The 17,304-nt window shown below is 34.3% G+C and overlaps 1 protein-coding gene across 8 annotated transcripts in view; it reads left to right on the forward strand.

Moving 5' to 3' along the window:
- The window catches only part of cntn4 (contactin 4), a 445,220-nt gene that overhangs the window by 202,996 nt on the left and 224,920 nt on the right, over nt 1-17,304 (forward strand).

Consider the following 17,304-nt stretch of genomic DNA (forward strand, 5'->3'; position numbering starts at 1 on the left):
TGTTTTCATTCTCCATCACTTGCTGCGATTTATCAATAGTTAAGTATGTTCTTAAGTATGTTAATGGAGCTGGTGGCTCGATGCTTTCAAATGAACGTCTTTTTCCTCACGCTGTTCAGATGTGCTGCAGAAAAGACAGATCCATGTGCAGCTCCAGAATTGATCAAGCTTAATGGAAAAGCTAATCAGTAGCTTCCTCTTTCCTGTCAGGAAGCTTGAATCATAGAGCCTTTTGATGAATGTCCTTCTCTCAGCAGCTCTAGTGTCCATCACTTTCCAAATGCATTAGGTTCAACCTCCTGAACTACTGCAATCCTGCCCTATTGCCCCTTCTTTTACCTCAACATCTTTTTTAACCTGGATAACTTTATATATATTTTGCGGAATACAAATAGATGCATTTTAAGAAACATACTGGGAGTTTTTTTTATTCGTATTTAATCAAATGAAGCATTAAACATGATTATAAAGCTGTTTTTTATGCTATATCTGGAGTCTTCTCAGTTTTGTCAGTGAGTTAGTGGCTCACAATATCAGCTTGAATGGTTTGCTCATGAATTGAGCTGATTAGCTTAATGATTGCAGAGGTTCTTCAGTTAATTGCTCATAGGAGGGAACATGTTTTAGTGAATAATGGCTTAAAGGGGCTATTTGTATGAATTGCAATGTATTAATCACTTTTATTTTCAGTGTGCGAGGAGCTTGTAGAAAAGCATTCCTAACTCTGTCTATGAAAGCTTGTAGACTGTAATGTGGAAGACTCAGGACATTCTTTCTTTTTTTCTGTTGGAATCAAAAGGTTGTGACGTTTACATGTGCTCCGGAGAGCCTTTCTTCAGTTCTTTGGGACATGAAACGCATGCTTATATGATGAAAAGGACTTATTTAAATTACAGGGTGGGTGAAAAGTAACTGATTATAAAGTCCTTTTTTCTAATGCTGCCTTTAGTGGCCAATGCCTGTTCTAATTCAGGAAATGTGAAATCCTAGATACTGTCAGCACTTCATAGATACAGTGCACCAAGTTTTATATCTCTCAAATAGCTAGTTTTCATATTTCCTGTTTAATTTTACATGGCAGGATTAATATTACAGTCTACAATCTCAAACATACTTCATAATCAAACTAATATACTTTAACTATCAGGTTTGAAAACATTTTCTATTTAAGTGTCCAGTCATTCAGAACTCAAATAAAATCTTTTTTTAAACAGATCACCAAAACAATATCTCAGAATTAAATATTAATAGTTTGTTAATTAAATAACCAATCACTGTATTGGCTTCTGATTTCAAGCATTGTTTGCAGATACAAAACTCTCTATAATAAAAAAGAACTTGATCTCATTCCAAACCTGTCCAATAACAGTATGTTAATATGCATTATCAAACACAACTCATGACTATGGTCAGATATTTTCTTTACTGTGGTTTTTTTTTCATTACTGCTGTCATATTGTTGTTAATTATTTTTTTTAATGGAAAGAGTAGAGTGTATATTTACATATTCATCCAAACAGTGAGCAGCATCAGGATATACTGTATGTCATTGCAAAGCTCTTACAATATTTATTCATCTATTTTACTTGTATAATCAAAGAAAAAAGTATAATCAAAGAATAAAATTATACTTCACTGTGAGTTTATCAAAGCATAATATAATGTACAAAACACACACCAGTACAAAAAAATGAATTAGTTTCACTTAATGGCCACAAGTGTCACTGAAACCTACATGTGTTTTATTTCATATTTGGCTAACTTTAAATGTGCAGTATGTTAGTTTATGGTTACTGGTTAAACTAGATATTGCATTCTTGGTTCAAAACAAACACAAGAGCAGCCTGCCAGATTGAGGACCAACAGAAGCGAATCTGACGATCGAGCTTAAAGGCTGAGTTAAATTGCGTTCTATATAAAAGCAATGGCACGCAATAGAAGGAATATTTCCCATACTAAAATGAGTTTTTGTTCTAACCAACTCCTTGAATTGATATGTTAGAAACAAATGCTAACACTGTGAGATTGAATGCCATTTTACATGACATTTATTACCATACTACTGAAAGCAGCAGCTAGTTCACCTCAGGTCTTGAAAATAAAATAAACAGTTTGAAATTGAACTTTAAACTAAAAGCCAACACATATTAGTGATTTAGCATCTACATTTAATAATGTTAAAGAGGTTTAGTATGTATTAATTAGATTATAAACCTTACAACTTTTGTTGGAGTGCAGTGAGTGCACTATTTTGTGCTTCTGAATGGCTGTATTTAAATGTCTGTCGTGTTTCGTCTGGTGCAAACAGCCAAATTGCTTAACACTGCAGATCTCATCACAAAGTGTGTTGTTATTACACGGGTTACAATATAACCTGCTCACCTTATGTTTACATATGTAATATTTATATTGTTTGCTAATTAATAACGTCATGTAGAACTTTGAATCTGCTTCTCATTTCAGAGTCTGCTTCTGTTCACTGGAGGTTGCATTTTGCTCACGGGTGCATGATTCAAGAGAGTGAATTAAATACGCAGTTTTCCAACAAGGCAACATGGGGTGCTGAAATTTAATTGACTAAAGGCTGATTTATACTTCTGCATCAAACACCGGCGTATGCTACGGCGCTGACGCATAGCCCTTCGCCGTGGCCATCGCCGTCACTGACGTGCACCTCTCAAAAAATGTAACTACACGTCGCAACGACGCTTAGCGTAAGCTCTGTGATTGGTCGGCTTGGTAGCGCTGACGAGTCTGGGCGGGACTGAGAGCCGCGGGAATGGCGCGAGCGATTGTTTACAAGTGTGGAGTCCCGTGAAGGAGCTCCGGATGAAAAGTTTTGTTTTGTGTTTACCTCATAGTTAAAGTTGTTGCACGTCCGCTGGTTCCTGCCTCAAAATGAGCGAGTTTGAGCCCGGAAGTGTTCAGGAAAAGCAAAAAAGCAGAGAAGAAACTCGACACAGAGGAACATTTACACCTCGCTGCCAACTAGCGTTTCGGAAGTGTTAATGCAGACCGACAGAGACAGCGCGCAGAAGTATAAATGCACAGCCACGCGCGTTGCCTGCGCCGTGGGTTACGCCGGTCACCTGACGCAGAAGTATAAATCAGGCTTTAACAGGCATTGAGTTAAAAGAACCAAAACAAAGACAGTGTTCCGGCATGTAGCAGACATTTTCAAAGCAGAATAAATGACATGAGCATTGTTTTTCAGATAGATAAGAATGGTCACTTACCATATTTCATAAATATCTACAAACATATGATAGTATTTTTATGCTGTAGAAGAGTCTGAAACTTATCTACAGCACCTTTAAATATAGTGTACAAGTCATTCAAACTATTGTTTTCTGTGTTTACTTTGGAAATTAAAAGCTCTTGCAATCATTGCAAATTTGAACATTTGCCAGGAGCACTCTTTAAAATGACATTTTGTCTTCCACAAAGTCACAACAGGTTTGAAATGGCATGAGGTTGATTAAACAACAGCAGAATGAGTCTACACCATCCCTTTAAGCCTATGCACAAGCCCACAGGATAACCAAAGCTGTTATTGTAGCTTTTTAACACAAGCATCTGGTGTGTGTCTACCTTCTTGGAGAGGGTTTTAGTAAAGAATGTGTTGCGCAGAACGACTTAAAGTGTGCAACAGATCCTCAAAGCGCCTCCTGTCTCCTGAGCCAGATGGTGTTGTATGGCACTATGTAATGTCTGTTTGAGCATGAGCACGTAAAGCATGTGCACAGCAAATGGAGCGTCTGGTTAAAGCTGTCACCACCGCGAGGTGTTTGATGTTGTGATCCTATGTAATCAGACTTCAGTACTATTATTTTTATGTCAAAGTACACTTTAAAGTGAAAAGGTGCCTTTCTACCTGATCTGACCTGTGTAAAGTACTTTTGTGGGTGTAACCTAGCCTATTCAGTCATATATATATAAAGGAATAATACTTTTTGTCTTGGCTGAGTAAGGAATGATATACTGTGAGCTGGTCATTATTACAAACCAAATCTTGACAGGGTATTTACCGTACATTATGGTGTTTATTATGCGGCTACTTAACAAATAAAAATATTGATCTTAGATGTAGTTATGTTATTTTATGAGAAGAAAGAGTTGCCTCTCATTTATTGCAAATCAGAAGCACAAATAGTTCAGCATTTTGCTTTGATTGACCAACTGAATGTTAATAATTCATAGCAGCATAGACTGAACTCTAAAAATAACCATTTGGATTAACCATAAAAAAGCAGCTTGAATAAATTATTAATACTTATTTTACATTTACATTTATTCATTTAGCCAATGCTTTTATTCAAAGCGACTTTCAAGTCTAGCCTTGTCAGGACCTGGATGCACTGTTTTTGAACATATCAGTGTTTACGAATAAATTCCACCTGAAAGAACATGAGTAGTCTTGACAAACTATACATCAGTCTGAAGCTACAACCCTCAAGCACCGATTGTAGCAAGTTGTTTTTCAATGGAAAGCTTATAAAGAATGCATTTTCCTAAGTTTGTGTAAGGAGTACACAGTGGAGTACATACATTTATCATTGTAATAACAAGACACACACGCGTTCATTGCTTTACATCGCGGTTTATTTCAAAACATAAAAGTGAATTGAACAACATCACTAAAAGCACATTTATTCAGCAGTGTTGAATTATGGATGGTTATAGACAGGGCTTGGGATTAACTTTTTTGGATCACCAGCCACTGTGGCTGGTAGATTTCTAACATTACTAGCATTCCCCTTTTTCATTAGCCACACCTTTGTTGTTGAAAAAGATTTTATTTTATTTATTTTGATTTAGATCTTATGATGTCCACATGCCTCCTCATTCACATAACTTTGTGTGTGTGTGTGTGTGTGTGTGTGTGTGTGTGTGTGTGTGTGTGTGTGTGTGTGTGTGTGTGTGTGTGTGTGTGTGTGTGTGTGCGTGTGCGTGTGTGTGTGTGCGCGTGTGTGTGTGTGTGTGTGTGTGTGTGTGTATGACTTTGCTCAGTGAGCAAGAGAAAATGGGTTGTGTTTTCATAGTGTCACATTGCAGTTATTTATTATTTCACATGAAGTTTCAGGGCTCCAAAAGGATTAAGAATTAACCAAATCTATCTCTGACCACACCAAAAAAAAAAAAAAAAAGGATTTCAAAGCCACAAATTTTGAACAATGTGTCAAAACAAGATGATATGTAGATATATTGTCATGTATCTAAAACTATGCACAGTCTGTGTTTTGGCTAAAGGTCTCATATCACTAGTTAGCTACATATAAATAAGGAGTTAATTTCCTATTAAAACAATGTTAATTATAAAAAAGATAATTAAACCATATTAACAAAAGTAATTGTAAACAAAAGTAAGCAGGTGAAAAACGTGAAAATAAAAGGATGATAATGTGCACACGGGTAACGTTAGGCCCATTAATAATCTGTTTAAAAAATCATTGAAACAAAAACAGCAACCGCTGCTTCTTACAAAAAAAAAAAAATAATTCTGGAGCCCTTTAAAATCAGCAGCACTATGGGTCCACAAGCATCACTTTTGTCCAGTCTCTTTCAAAGAGAACCGATCGCACTAGTTGCATTTTCTCTACACACAGCTTTGTGCAAAGGAATAGGAGCGCACACGCTTTTTTAAACAGACGCACGCATCACATCACTCGTGTGGGTGAGTGATCATCCTCTCATTCGGTATTTACCTGCTTTCTTATGCTTATGTGAAGACAATTATTTTTGTCAGTCGTGTTGCTTCTCGATTCTAAGATCACATTTAAATGTCATACTTATTGTCAAACCCTGTTCTTCAAAAAAAAAAAAAAAACTACAATTTAAAATTATTTCTCACCAGCCATAGTTGCTAGTGGGACTGTCTGTCTAACCCGCCACAGGTGAAATTTACCCTAATTTGGCGAGTTGGCGAGTACTAATGTCAAGCCCTGGTTGTTCATATCACATCACCATTTCTTCCTGAGACCTATTATTTACATTGCTTAGAATGTTACTTAAGCAAGAAAATGGCATCTTAGTAAAAAGCAACACAGTTATATAGCTTACAGTGTTTTAAACAAAATGAGTCCATGAACTGAATAAAGCATACAGCATAGTGCAACAGGGTTTGTTAAGCCGGCAGCTAGCTCTCTGAAACTCTCACATAGTCGCTCACTGAAGCTAAGCAGGGCTGAGTCTGGTCAGTAGCTGGATAGGAGACCACATGGAAAAGCTATAGGTTGCTGCCGGATGGGATGTTAGTGAGACTAGCAGGGAGCGCTAAACCTACACTTTGTATGGGTCCTAACGCCCCAGTATATTGATTGGTACTCTATACTGCTCAGTGAGTGACATCTTTCGGATGAGATGTTAAACTGAGGTGGTTGTTAAAAATCCCAGGATGTCCTAGAAGTTTAACCAAATTTGCCAACTGCTTGGCCATAAATCATAACTTCATCACACTTTCCACCAATCAGCTGCTGTGTGGTGTGTAAATGCTGTACAAGTATTGTTCAAAATTAGTTCATATTAGTAAATACATTAACTAATGAAACCTTATTGTGTAAGTGCTAGAAATTATCAGTATTATTTCAATTAAAACACAACTAAATATTTTACTCAAAACACATACCTATACATGGCAAATCCAGAGAACTGATCATACATTTTTCTGTATGACACTACCTCCCACCAGACTGAGTACATATTAATTCAATTTACATGTATTTATATGGCTCTTATCACAACACATATACGTTCACTCTACAGAGAGTGCATATTTCTACATTACAATCAAGAGTATAAAAAAAGCTTATTCAAAATATCCTCTCTACTCTTTTGCTATCAAAAATAAAATGGAAAAAGTCATGTTACATCATTACTTATTAAAAAGCCCTGTTAACCTTCCTTGCTCCGCCACTTTGTAGCACCTATTCCTTGTGGAGAAGGTTGGAGAGCCGGTGTAATTGAAGTTGAGCAACTTATTGTAAATTATACCGCCAGCTTCACTTCATCTGAGACGACAGCTGCTCCTGATACTTCAGACTTCCCACCTTCTCATTCTAATTCACTTCTCCACTTCAAGAAGCTCAGCTTAAGACATGAAGGAGACTAGAGAATGCTATAGCGTATCCTTGCGTCACCTCATCATAAAAGTTGAGGGAGAATTGACAATCAAAGAATCGCCCGCGGTCCTAGTTGCAACAGCAGATGGGAAGTGGCCGATTTTTTAACGGTTACACAAAGTTCCTTGACATGCTGTCATACAGCAGAGTTCTCATTTGTGTGCTGATAATTGATCTTTTCAAATGAAGTTGTTACTTTTTTATGGAAGAATGCGCCAGTTTGTCTGGCCCCTGTGATGAAACAAGAACGATTCTTTGGTGTAGTGTGAAAATGCAAATGTGTTGCAAAAAAACTTGAAGATAAAGAGAAATAACACAGGCTGTCTGTGACACGAACTGGATGTTTTGTCACCCAAGATGAGAACTGTAGGTGGTGAAATCTCAATTTCTTTCAGGGACAGGGGGTTAGTAATAACTGATGACATTCTTGCATACTCTTCAATGCAATGCTTTCTTATATAATTAGATGCCTTGGAAGCGATATATAATTTCTGAGCACATTTGATGTGGTGTTGTCATTATTTCTAATTGCAAGCGTGCTTTTACACTTCACAAATGCCCAAATCAAGTATCTCAGACAAACATGAAGCTCAGTTTATTGTCATAAACAACTGCTTGTGTGTTTTTTTTTCTTTTTTTCCATTCGACATTTAATGACTGCTATTATGTGTCAGCTTGCCTATTGATGAATTAATTAATTCCTTCATTTATTCGTTCATTTATTTATTTATTTATTTATTTATTTATTTATTTATTTATTTATTTATTTATTTATTTATTTATTTATTCATTCATTCATTTATTTATGTGTTTGTTTCAAATAAAATTATTTTAAATAAATTAAATTTTTTTATTTAATTTTATTTTATTTATTTTATTTTATTTTATTTTATTTTATTTTATTTTATTTTATTTTATTTTATTTTATTTTATTATTTATTTTTTTTTATTATTTATTTACTATTTATTTATTTATTTATATTTCAAATTAAATTAAATTATTTGAATTTTATTTTATCTTATATATTTTAATTGAATTGAATTGAATTGAGTTTAATTTAATTTAATTTAATTTAATTTAATTTAATTTAATTTAATTTAATTTAATTTAATTTAATTTAATTTAATTTTTTTATGTTGTTATTATTACTAATTGCAGATTGCTTTTACACTTCACAAATGCCCGAATCAAGCATCTCAGACTAACAAGAAGCTCAATTTATTGTCAAAAACAACTGCTTGTGTTTTTTTTTTTTTTTTTTTCGTCAACCTATCTAAGATCAAACAGACCAGAAAAGGACATTTGGAAACTAACAGGAAGGGAAAATCTTATTATTATTGAGCTAAAGATTTGGAAACTCTCCACTCCTATCAATTACTAGCATCTCTAAAGGCTGTGCAATATCGTTCACTGTGGGCTTTAAATATGAAATACTTATTGCATTTTTCTCTTTTTAAAATGCTCAGAGTGGCAATGGGAATGTGCGAGCGTCTTTGATTTAGAGGTACTAGATTCAAATTAGACTAGAGAGCAGAAGTCCTGGAAGGAGCGATTGTAGAGCTACACCCATATTATTTCTAAGCTTTGCATAGGCACACCAGTCTGTATGTGTGTGTCTGTGTTTGTGTGCAAATGACCCTTTTTTTCAGAAGCATTAGGGAGATTCTGTTTTTGTTTAGGAAAATAAGAAACATCTGTATACAAATGTGAAGCAGACAAAGAAAACAAGATGTTGAATTACTAACACCATTTAGGAAAGGGTGGTGTGAATGTACCACATGCTGAACTAGGTGATTTAATATTGGACACCTCACTAGTTAAAGGCGTTGTACACCAAAATACAAAAAAAAAAAAAAAAAGGATATCTAGAATAATGTTGATGGCCAAACAGTTTTGGTTCTGATGGACTTACAGATTGGCATTCAATTCAATTCATCTTTATTTCTATAGCACTTTTACAATGTAGATTGTGTCAAAGCAGCAAAGTAACTTCACATAGAAGTTCTAGTAAGTTGAAATTGAAAATGTGTCAGTCCAGTTTTCAGAGTTGAAGTTCAATGTCGTCCAGTGCAGTGTGGTTTAATTATCACTGCTGAAAGTCCAAACACTAAAGAGAAAATCCATCGATGCGCAGCTCCACGAGTCCCAAACTAAGCAAGTTAGTGGCGACAGTGGCGAGCTACAAACTTCACCAATTGACAAGAATGAAGGAAAAAACCTCAAGAGAGAGATTGATACTTATAAACAGACAGTGGCGAGGAACAAAACTTCACCAATTGACAAAAGTGAAGGAACAAAAACCTCAAGAGAGAGATTGATACTTATAAACAGACAGTGGCGAGGAACAAAACTTCACCAATGACAAAGAAAAAATAACATTCAGTGACTGCTTTAATGTGTCAGCTTGCTTTTGTATTAATTAATTAATGTGTTTATTTATATTATTATTTTTTAATTTAATAAAATTTTTTAATTTAATTTTTAATTTAATTTTTAATTTAATTTAATTTAATTTTATTTTATTTTATTTTATTTTATTTTATTTTATTTTATTTTATTTATTTTATTTTATTTTATTTTATTTTATTTTATTTTATTTTATTTTATTTTATTTAATTTTTTCCCTCCTCAACAGCTACATCTCATTGGATACTGGACCTAAATCATTCATTCATTTATTTTATTTTCGGCTTAGTCCCTTTATTAATGCGGGGTCACCACAGCGGAATGAACCGCCAACTTATCCAGCACATTTTCATGCAGGGGATGCCCTTCCAGCCACAACCCATCTCTGGGAAACATCCGCACACACTTATTCACACTCATACACTACGGACAATTTAGCCTACCGAATTTACCTGTACCACATGTCTTTGGACTGTGGGGGAAACCAGAGCACCCGGAGTAAGCCCTCGCGAATGCAGGGAGAACATGTTAACTCCACACAGAAACGGCAACTGACCCAGCCGAGGCTCGAACCAGCAACCTTCTTGCTGTATGATGACAGCACTAACTAAAACGGCATGAAAGCAACCCAGCAGTGCATGTCTGTAAGTGAAGTGAATGTCCTCCTAAATAATCACAATATATAATGTGAGTTACCAGATTACTATGCAGTTTCCACTTCTGAAATGTTATGAATGCATTCTCTTGTTCTTAGGGACATGTAGCAGCTTTAGTCCAGAGCAATGCTGTCTGCTGCAACATCTGCAGCTGATATTGGTGGAAGGTGCCCTGCTTTATGCCTGACAGGCGGTCGAGGACATAACCCTAAACTTGCCGCTAACCCTAACCATACTGAGCCTGTAGGCCTCATCACCCTGTCAGGCACAAACAGGGGCACCTTGCATATATAACACACTCGCAAATCAAAAAAGCCACAGTGGCTGCTGGCTAAATGTGCATTTTATGATTTCGTCTCTAATCTTATTGTAAATGATTCATCAGTGCGAGTTATATCAAATAGAAAAGGAGCAGTCTTTAGAAATTCTGTCTAAAATTGGATGAAAACGTCCTTTTCTGCATTCAACTCCTCTCCGCCAACCGCCTGTCATTTAGAGGCCACTTTTCATGACCAAATTACCGATGGATAAAATCAACTATCACCCTCCATTTGAACAGCATATTTCGCTCAGAAAGGTGTCCCATCACATTACAGAAGTAAAATATGGGTTGTAAGCAGTCTGACACCTTATGTAGCGATTTGATATTGGTTTTTTAAAAAAAAAGATAGAGCCTTTTGAGATGTCTGCAGGTAGGAAAATCTATTCGACATATTTTATTGCATCTTAAAAAGTGAAGTTGCTGCAGTGGGAGGTTGAAAGAGAGATGATGTTTTAATTATTGATCCATGCAAGGACAGCAATAAAAAACTGCCTGTTTGTCAAATGGTTAAACATTCATGCAGCGAAATATTTTTGCCTTGTTGAAAAGATAGCTGGTATTAATAACTTATAGGAGCTCAGAACTACACTTGAATCCTTTAGAGGTTTCCAACGTTCCCATTAATTATTGTGATTTACTAAAAATGTTTAGTTTGTATTATTATTATTATTATTATTATTATTATTATTATTATTATTATTATTATTATGGCATCATGGTGGCACAGTGGGTAGCACGATCGCCTCATGCCAAGAAAGTCGCTGGGACAGTTGGCATTTCTGTGTGAAGTTGCATGTTCTCCCTGTGTTTACAAGGGTTTCTTTCGGGTTATCCAGTTTCTCCCAGACCAAGGACATGTATACTATAGATTAATTGAATAAGCTAAATTGGAGTGGTGTATGTGTGTAAATACACGAGTGTGTAAGTGTTTCCCAGTGTTGGGTTGCAGCTGTAAAGGCATCAGTTGTGTAAAACATATGCTGAATAAGTTGGCGGTTCATTCGCTGTGGCGTCCCCTGATTAATAAAGAGACTAAGCAGAAAAGAAAACGAATAATAATAATAATAATAATAATAATAATAATAATAATAATAATAATAATAATAATAATAAATAATAATAATAATAATAATAATTATTATTATTATTATTATTATTATTATTATCATTGTTGTTGTTGTTGTTGTTGTTGTTGTTGTTGTTGTTGTTGTTGTTGTTATTATTATTATTATTATTATTATTATTGGTGTTGTTGTTATTGTTATTATTATTATTATTATTATTATTATTACAAATAATACAAATAAAACAAAATAAAATACATTTTCATAAATTATCATAAACAGTCTACAGTTATATATAAAAAATAATTATAATTAGGCCCACACAGAATGTGCTCTCGCAGAAATTTCCAAAGATTTTTAGCCCATAATTGAGTCTTTTGTTTACTTCTATAAATGTGTGTAAATTTATATTTATTCAGTTTTTAAATTATTTCACTAATATTATTGATGAATATAAAATGCACATATGATTTATGTACAATACAGTTTATAAAGTAATATTTTGTGTCTTTTAGCAGATATATATATCATATAAGAGAATTGCTTTTTTTTTTTTTTTTATTAGTTAAGTGAATCCAATTGGATTTCCATTGTAAAGATTAAATAAAAGTTAAGATGGTGTTATTTTTGATACTCCCAAAATCATTCTGCATTAATCCACGGATTTTATTTTATTTTTTTCAAAATTCTGCGCAGAAATAGCAAGAAATGTCGGCAGATTCTGTCTGACCCTAATTATAATTATTACTAATACTGGGTTATAATTATGCTACAATTATCTGGTTTTAAGTGTAAAAAAGATTATCCTTCATTTAGCAAGCTTGTAACCATCAGTGATGGAAAGGCCATCTGCTGAATGACCATTTAGGGGGAAATATCCATGTAATTTAATATTTAAATTATGTTACAAAACAGTAATGTTTACATCAAGGTTTACATACCATTTTAGAATCATATGTTCCATGTGCTCATCAAATTTTCTATTTGTGTTTGTATTTAAGATTTATAAATGTTTCCATCCAAAACTGCACATTAACTTTATTTACAAAGCTGGATTATCACATAAAAAACATGGGAATAAAACTGCATTTCCATTCAATGAGTCAAAGCGCACAAAATCGTCACTTCCTGATCAACTGGCGCCAAACATCAAAAGTAATTTTTTGGAATGGAATTTGCTGTGGTAAGAGAAGCTACGTGAATCCTTTCTTCATTTAATAAATTACTTGTGTCTCAGCCAGCGATTTTGACACGCAGTGAACACGTTTAAGGCGTTTTAGAATGACCAAAACAACATTTCAGATGTTTTACAATGTGCTCAGCCCACATTTTTATGATCACATGATCTCTTATAACAAAATCACATTAAGTTTTTTAATGCGCATACTGGAATATGTATGGTAAAAGTGTTTCCATCGCAGTTTATGCGCATCTTTTCTTATTGAATAAAAAGTTTATCCTACTTGGTTAAGCGCATATGTTTTTTATGTACATTTTAAAAAGTAATGGGCATCTTGGCATTTCCATCAACCGCTTGTATGTGCATATCCAAAATGGTGGATGGAAACGTAGATATAAATACAAACGTTGTTTTTTTTTTTTTTTTTGTCTTTTGTTAGTATTTTTCAGTCTAATTTTAGGTTTTCTAGAGCAAGGGTGTCCAAACTCGGTCCTGGAGGGCCGGTGTCCAGTATATTTTAGTTTTAACCCCAATTAAACACACTTTAACTAGCTAATCACGCTCTTTCTAGGTTACTAGAAACTTCCAGGCAGGTGTGTTGTAGGATTTTGAAGCTAAACTATGCAGGACACCAGCCCTCCACGACGAGTTTGGTCACCCCTGCTCTAGAGAATATCTTTGCCCTTGTTTAAATCCAATAAGATGAAAAACTTTTAAATAGTTTACAAAAGTATTAAACAAAAACATTCAAATTTTCAAAAAAATTGCCATCTAGCAACCAAAATCTAGCAACCAAATAAGAAAAATGCATTTAGTTAGTTAAGGATTCCAAAGAAGCAAAATACAAAATAATAAAATACATTGTTTCAGCTTCCTTTCATTGTACGTTTCAGATGACAAATCCACTAGAGAACACTGTCTACATTTCTACAAATCTGAAATACTGTATCTTTCAGATACACTTTCTTCTTGTGCTCATCCACAAGACGGTATTGCTTTTCATACAGATCACCTAGCAAGTCCTTATATATAACTTAAGAAGATATTATGAGTGACTTAGTACTTTGAATTGCTTTAGCACCACTATCAGTCTGTATAAAATAAGCATTTTTATAGACCAGTGGTGTCCAAACTTGCTCTTGGAGGGCCGGTGTCCTGGAAAGTTTAGCTCCAACTCTAATCAAACACACCTGAACCAGCTAATCAAGCTCTTAAGCCGTGGTCACACTAGTTTGTGCTTGTGAAATTCTGTCATTCTGCAGTGTAAAAAAGGGTGGGATAAAAACAATATTGATGAAGCAAGCAATTACTCCATATTTACATTTCTGTACAGAGAGCTCATGTTTTGAGCTTCTATTGGTCACACACAATCACGTGATGCGATTTCGCAGGTTAGATTTCACCAAGCTTGGACTTTCAAATGCAGTGAAATGTGAAACTTTTCACACAAGCTTGCGATCCGGTCTGCCACTGTTGTATGCTTATGAATGGAAGTCTATGGGGCAAAAAGTGCAGTGTGACTGCGCCAGTTACTAGATAGGCTAAATTCCTGGCAGTTGTGTTAAGGCAAGTTGGAACTAAACTCAGCAGGGCACCGGCCCTCCGGGACCAAGTTTGGACACCCCTGTTAAAGATGATATAGATGCCATGGGTACTACCAACCCTCAGAGTTTCATATCTCTTATAAAAATCCTTACCAATTTTAATTATCCTACCAATTTCAGCACTTGAACTCCTAAAATCAAAACACTAAATGATGAACTCACTTGCATGTTCACAGTAAAGCAAACAGCACATATTTATTTCATTAAATTGTGATAGGATAATTGCTCAAAGCCATATCGCACTCACAATTTGATTTCAATGAATCATTCAACCCCACATTACACACAGTACATAACCTCCAAGCATTGCCTTTATGCCATCACCACTGTAAATGCTAAAAAGAGAGCTATATTTCAAACTCTAGTTTATATGCGGGTTTTTGTATTGATTCGCCGGCTTGTTTGTTTTAATAATGCTGTTTGGAGGGTTGGAGAATACACCTGATAAATTAAATGAATTCTATCCTTCACTAATCTCAGTCAATTCCTGTTGTAATCACACCGCGTGCTATAGAATACAGAGGGGCTCGCTGCAAATATCAGTTTTAATTGGTGCTCTACTGTGATAAAGCTCACATTTGATGCTGTATGACTTTGTGCTCAACAAGATGGATGGTCACAAGCCGTGCCATTCTGGGCATTAATCTTAGTGTTGGAGGGTAGAGAAAAAAAAACACAGGCTTCTGAATTTATCAGGACCACAGCTGGTTGCTTTTCATTTAGCAGACACTTTTTATGCAAAGCACTTTACAGTGTACTAATTGCGAGGACAATCCCCTCGGAGTTGGTGTAGTGTACTAAGTGCTTTACCCTGGAGTCTAATAACAGCCGTGCGTATCTGTAACTCAGTGTGGTTCACTGCTTGTCTCTATGTGGGATCACACTTACAACTTTTTGTGTCACCAGCCCAGATTTGTACTCACTTGTCTGATAACACCCGATAGTTGTGTCAAACATCCTGCATCCAGACCATTTCTTTCTTTATTTTTACATTTTTTTTATTTATTTATTTATTTTTTGCAGAGACTGACTATACTGTTTGAGGATTTGTGAGGATTTACAGTAGTATTACTGTAGAGAATAATAAGTGCTTTTTACATTTGATACATTACATATTTTACAGATTGTCTGATGGGTTTATCCAGACTGACTTACAAAAAGGAGAAAATATAATTACAATGACAATTTCGTAGTATAGTATGAAGTGTATAGAATATGTATAATATATGTATGTCTATTCACTGCTCAGTATATAAAAGTTCACCCCTCAGAAATCTCTCTTCTAAATTCATATTTTTAATAAGAAGCTATAAAATATTATATTTGTGCATATACATTAAATTAGTCAGTACTGAAGCCAAATCCGGAGCTAATCTAACAAAATAACTTACGATAACAGTCCAAAAACAAGTACACTGTATATATTATATGTGTATATATTATATGTGTATATATTAATGTATGTGTATATTATATTAAACAAAAATAAATAAATAAATAAAATTAAACAAAAATACAAAAAAAAAAGGAAAAATCAAGAGAAACAAAAAAAGAATTTTTTTTTAGGTTATAGTTAATTTTTTTTGCAATATTTAGCTTAATTTTCAATGTATTATTTTTCCATTTATAAATAAGTTTGGTGATTAAATTATTGTTATGCACCAAAATGCATTACCTATAATCACTGACAATTGGGAAAAAAAAATATCATTATTTAAATGGGATGTACTCATTTGCGCAGTTGAGCACTGTATGTATAGCAAGGAATTTTTCACAGTTTTTCAGATAATACTTTTTTCTTCTGGAGGAAGTCTTATTTGTTTTTAATTGTTTTTGTTTTTATTTTAACAAGAGTAAAAACTGTTCTAATTTAAAAAAAAAAAACATATTAGGATCAGTATTATTAACCTCCTTAAGCAATATAATTTTTTCGATTGACTACAGAAAAAAAAAAACATCACTATAAAATGATTTGCCAAATTACGCTAACTTGCCTAATCAACTTTATTAACCTGGTTAAGCCTTTATATTCCACTTTAAGCTGAACCTTGAAAAATATCTAGTAAAATATGTGCTATCATCATGGCAAAGATGAAAGAAATCAGTTATTGGACTTTTGGTGTAAATGATAAATGATTATGTTTAAAAGTGTGTTTAAAAAAAATAATCTTTCTGTTAAACAGAAATTGGGGAGAAATATACTAGTAGTGAAGGGGGATAATAATTCAGGAGGGCCAATAACTCAGACTTGAACTGTGTATGTGTGTGTGTGTGTGTGTGTGTGTGTGTGTGTACACACATACATATATCTATACATATGCATACATACAAGGCAGTATTATTATTTTTATATACATATACACATAGATATACATATATACACATATATCTAATCGGGAGTTTTTCCTGGATGTTAGTATGCATCATTTTTTTTTAATTATAAAAATTTGTATTTGACATCACTTTTCCACCATGATGGATCACTTATCGCACGGGCATTCCTGACAAAAAGCTTGTGTTTGTGTGTATGGAAATGTACTATTCACTTATATACCTCCTCTCCTGCTTTCACTTCTCATACTGACGGAGGTTCGCTAGCCGACAATAATACAAGTTTCTAGCACCGCAGCATCTCTTTGTCATATTTCTTTTGCATTGTTTGCTGATTTATTCAACAAACCTAGCATAAACCGAGTGTTTAGGGCGAGTTGGTGCTACTTTGCCTTATGGTGAATGCAGTAAGTGACTATAGCTATTATTATCAATAACGTGACCTGTTTAGCACAAATTTCAGAACATACAAAAACGTAAAAAACTTAATCCTATGAAATGTTCTGCCTTTGTGCTTTGTTTTCTTTGTTTTCTCGTTACTACACTCGTAGACAGCGCTTAAGTCCCGCATCTTCACGTAATAACACTGTCTTGACTAGTGCGGTTGAATGACATTTGTCCT

Source organism: Danio rerio, chromosome 6 (assembly GCF_049306965.1).
Source record: "Danio rerio strain Tuebingen ecotype United States chromosome 6, GRCz12tu, whole genome shotgun sequence".
NCBI lineage: Eukaryota > Metazoa > Chordata > Actinopteri > Cypriniformes > Danionidae > Danio > Danio rerio.